The sequence below is a fragment of the Pinus tabuliformis genome, chromosome 3_2 (genome assembly GCF_031772625.1).
Source record: "Pinus tabuliformis cultivar Carrire ecotype Pingquan chromosome 3_2, CPIR1, whole genome shotgun sequence".
In the NCBI taxonomy this organism is placed as follows: Eukaryota; Viridiplantae; Streptophyta; class Pinopsida; order Pinales; family Pinaceae; genus Pinus; species Pinus tabuliformis.
In genome coordinates, this window is record NC_142302.1 from 1240369390 (window position 1) to 1240374775 (window position 5386).

Genomic DNA, 5386 nt, shown 5'->3' on the forward strand with positions numbered 1-5386 from the left:
ATCTCTAGCAAAAAGAGTACATTGGAGCTAGCATTCTGTGGAGGGAAAAGGTTATTATTGCTCAATTAAGAACTAACTCGCATCTACTTTGGTGTGAAACAAGACGATGGAAAAGACTTAAAGAAGTTTGGGAAGAACGAGTGTGTACATTTTACATGTTTGAGGCAGTGAAATGAGAAAACCATTTCATTTTGGAATGTGATGTTTTGAGAGACATCAGGGACAACTATGGAAATATGTTAGCATTTGTTCCTTGGCATTGTATTTTCAACGAGGGGGTGATTAGAAGGTTGGGCCAACTCATCATCAATTTGAATAAGAAAAGGAATGAATTGCAAAAGGCAAAAAACAGAGAGATTGACAGTCCCATAGACGAGACCTTAAAATATCATTTCATTTCATTTCAACAAACAAATCATTTTAACTTTCAATGCATCCTGTAACAAAAAAAAATCAAATTCATTGGAGTGCAAATTTTATTCTTTTTAGTTTTAAAAATAATTTTTATTAAAAAGTTTTAACTATTATATTTTTTTGTTTTACTTCCATTTTACACACATATAGAAGATTGATATTGGATTATTTTAATTAAGGTAAAGAATGACATATTTTATTTATGAAATTCATACTTTAACTATTTTATTAAAAGACAACATTAAAATATTTTATTTATAATTTAAATTAAATTCTTTTATTATTAATATTATATGTCATTTAAAGTTAAAAACACTTATAAATATAATTTGAAATTTCCTCTTTTAGAAACATTTATAATTATAATATTTTTTTCTTGGAATTAGTTTTAAACATATATGGGGCTTCAACAAATTTTTGGGGTTTAGAGTTTATTTTCTTCTTCATAAACTAGATCACAAGAGGAGGATTTGAATCTTAGATGGTTTTGCGTTAACAAGTCATAAATATAATTTGAAAAGCCTTCGCGAGGATCGAACTGACGACCTTTGTTCAAAAGTACTAAAGAAAGCGCGTTGCGGTTTACTTAAGGGGGTTTCACTTACATTAAAAAATGATACATATAAAGTTAAAATATTGGAATACCTCGCTGGTTTGCCCGAGTGGTTAAGGGGGAAGACTTAAGATCTTCTGCACATAAGTGCGCGTGGGTTCGAACCCCACAGCCAGCACTGAAATTGAACGCTGATTTCTTTTTATTTTAAATATTATATTCAGATTTTTATATTTTCTCCCTGATTTCTATTTATTTTAGATTTATATTCAAATTTAGTATATAACTTATAAGTTTAGAGCGATAGTTTAGTATATAAGTTATTTTTATGGTTATATATTTCTCCCAACAAATTGTTAATGTGAGAAGATAATGCTTATTTAAAAATAATAATAAAAAAACACTATAAATTATATGTGTATAAATGTTGATTTGATAGTAAATTATATGTGTATAAATGTTGATTTGATAGTAAATGGTTTAAAATAAGTGTCTAATTAATGAAGGTTATATATTTCTCCCAACAAATTGTTAATGTGAGAAGATAATGCTTATTTAAAAATAATAATAAAAAACACTATAAATTATATGTGTATAAATGTTGATTTGATAGTAAATTATATGTGTATAAATGTTGATTTGATAGTAAATGGTTTAAAATAAGTGTCTAATTAATGAAAGTTAGATAAATTATTAGAATCAACGTAACTGTAAAATTAAATAAGATAATATATAAACAAATGAGAAAGAAAAATAAAATAGGAGAGAAAATATTGACAAATAAGAAATGAAAGGTTGGCTTTCCTATTACCCTACTTCTTTTTATTTATTCCTAAATTTTACTCTCAAAAGGATTTTGGCACATGAGAGGAGGATGCACCAAGAATCATTAGCTACATTGTAAAATAGAGATTGTTGAAATAGACTAAACAACCATGCAAAGCTAGTTTATTCTCATTTGAATTTCTAGGGTAAATATTGTGTTCATGTGGGATGGATTTTCTTTGTGTGTTTAATGTTGTATAGAGTGATGTGAGTGAGTGAGAGAGATTATTGTTGTCATTTATGGTGTTTAGTGCTCACTGATTGCACTCACAATTATGTTGAAGAGTCTCATCTTGTAATTCTCTTAAATTCACTCGAAAACAAATTTCCATTAGTATTTAATGAATGTTAAGATCTCTCTCTTCTCCTTTGTCCATTATACTCAAAGATTGGAGATCAATGCCTATCATCTCAAAGTCATTACACTTCTATAAGAGGTTTCCAAATTGGTTTAATTGAGATTGGTAGACTATTGGGTGTTTTTAACATTGTTGGACTTTTTTCTCTTTCATTGGGTTGTAGCCTCTCCTATAAGGAACAATTTTTACTCCTAGGAAAATTCAATATTAGCCTTAGTTGTGCAAGAGGATGCATGCATCCCATGTAGTAGTTATAATTCCTTGGTGTTGCACCAAGACTATGAGTAGACATATGATGACCATATGGACCCTATGCACCTCTATCCATAAGCATTGCCAAGAGCCATTTACAATTACTAGGTGAGGTATTTGCATGGCAAAATGTGCTAGTCTTTTCCCAATTGGCTTTCTGTTGGGTGAATGTTTGCATATAATGATTGGCTTTCTGAATGGGTAGTATACAATTTTTGTAAGTATCACCTTCCATTAACCAATGGGTATTACCATTGCCAATGCACACAACGATTGACAAATTGTGTGCAAATATGGAAGTTTCTCTCATTATCCATATATTGGGATTTTATCGGTTGTCTCCTATACCATTAGTTGTTAGAGCTATCATATAGAATTATTTATAGTTAGAAATTTGTAAGAGACTCTACATTCAATAAGCTCAATTCTATTATGCATTCAAGTCAATTTGTTGGATAGTGGTTATGCCATCACTTACAACCATGCACATTATTAATGACTAGGATTGAACTCTTAACAAACTACATGAGGAGATGTACCTATACATATCCTTTAATGTTTTTAATACAAGGCATGTTTTAGTTGATTAAGTAGGTTGGCTTGGTTGTTGACCATTAGCCTTAGGCACCATAAACCAATAACTTGAACACAGTAGCCAGGAGGTTTGTGATGTAGTCATTCAATGCATAGAGAGATGGAGGTTCTTTGTTATTTTCACTAAAAATAGAAGCCTTGAAGCCAAGATGTAAACCTATTTAGTACCTTCCTAGCTAATGATTACCGACAAAGGAATTTGAGTCAGTATTGATTGTCATTACATATCTAGCTATTGTTATGTATAGGTTACACCCAAGTATAAGCCATTCTTAAGGCAAATATGTTTTCCTAAGATAGAGAAACAAAGAACAAATTTTAATTTCCACAAAATATCCATGATGGTGAAGTGTGTGGTATATAAGTCCCTCATTTATAGATCAAGCACATTATTGAATAGGTTATTGAACACAATTTTGGTGTGTGGAAACATGTTTACTATCCCATTTCTTTATATGATATCAAAGCTCATACATGTTGAAGTCTCTCATGACAAATGTTTATGATTGGGGCATTTTTACATTTCTAATCCCCTATAAATTTAGGATTATAGTAGGTGAGAGCTAAGTGTTTTTATTGAAAGTGACCAATTTTTTATATATGATACACTCGATGATGAAACTACAACTAGATTAGTTCACTTAATTTTTCTCAATAATCATTAGGTCCTAAACTAGCAAAGAGTGGCTTGATCAAATGTGTATGTCACAATAGAGGGAAATACAAGGGGCCTATTGTTGAATAAATGTATAAGCTTGAGAACTATTAGTAAGCTTTGTTGCAATAAAGAATATGTTTTTAAGCTCATGAGGTGTAATGATCCACTATCATGGTATATACATGTCATTGGTATGTGGAGGCATGAAGCGTAGATCTATGTTTGCCTTGGATCAATGTAGAAGGTTGATTCCATGTGATATGCGAAATCTAATTTCTAGTCGATACATGGTAGCATCTTGCAATTGGATGTGTAATCATAGTTCCTTGTGTGGTCCATGCTAATTACAAATGATGTAATGTTATTCATAGTACATACTAGCTCATTTTTTGAAGCCATGTGTTGTTTGTTATGTGCATGTGTGTATTGGCACTTGGGAGAGTGGTTTAGGAAAATTTGGATGTGTCCCATTCAAATTGTGTGACATATAAATTGATTTCTCTCATATATGGATCTACTTGTGACTACAAATGCACAAAAGTAGTGAACTCCATTAAAATGGTACCCAAAAGGTTAGGTGTATATTTCTTGATTGATGGTATCAATTGTGTATGCTTGAGTATTTTTTTGATACGATTGTTATCAATTTACTCAACTAATCTAAGAATCTATCAACTCAATAAAGGAGACTCTTGTACATTATAGAGAAAGGGGAGGAATATTATCATCCATTTGAGTATTGTTATTGGATAAAACATCATTTTCGCTTACTAGGAAGAGTCATGTACAATAGAACCAATAAATGGACTTAGAGGAGCATGGATTATGGCTTCACTAGATATGGGAGAAGTGCATGGGTTGAACTAGCCATTCAACTTGGTTCAAGCATGATGGATGATATCGATACACAAGTGTATTTACAATTTGGTTGAGTAACAAAACTAAGTAGTTAATGTGTGTTCGCAAATGAATGGCTGGTTCATGTGTTGATATATGTCCTTGTTAAATGCATTATTAGATAATTGGATCTAAAAATACTTGTAGAGGTTGGTGATGGTGATAATGAACATGCCTTGGTAATGTTGAAATACTATTTTTGCAATTTATAAGTCTTGGATCCCTTGAAGTTAACACATTGTTTATGTAAAGTCACAACCTCAATATGCAAAAATGGTAGTTTTGTTAAAATTCATGACTCTAACAAATGACAATTGAAATATTGAAATCTAGGGAAAATATTGGACATGGATGTTGAATATAAAAATTATGAAGATGCAAGTGATAGCTTCAAGTATGTGCATGACTCTAGAGAAACATATTGGTAAAATCATTTAGTCAAGTGTATCATTATTTATAGATGTTTTTTCTAGCTCTATTGTATGGAAACAACTATATTGTTACAATTATTCATGAATATGCTCATTGGGTTGTGTTTTAGCTAGAAGAAAAATGCAGCTACCTACTTTGTCTCCTCTAATCATTCCTTAATGAAAGGATGTTTGAAAAATGTGGTGTTGCAAGTCCTCAAATTAGCAGGCACACAAATTGTAGGATTTAGATGGATGCAATTTGTTTCTATATTGTTTTCATAGATAATTGGAAAGTTCCATGGTTGGGTGTCTAAGTGTCACAATAGATGGAAATATGTCCATAGGATGGGTAATTGTTCAATATTTATAATTCATGTGGTGTTAGGCCCTGGAGTGAAAAAGGTTCCTAGTCAATCTATGT

At 31.1% G+C, this 5386-nt stretch overlaps 1 non-coding gene across 1 annotated transcript; it reads left to right on the forward strand.

Annotated features, from left to right (window-relative positions):
• Positions 1–1062: 1062 nt before the first annotated feature.
• TRNAL-UAA (transfer RNA leucine (anticodon UAA)) lies at positions 1063–1145 on the forward strand. The gene has a single exon. It is a non-coding gene; the product is annotated as a tRNA-Leu (tRNA).
• The last annotated feature ends 4241 nt before the right edge of the window (positions 1146–5386 follow it).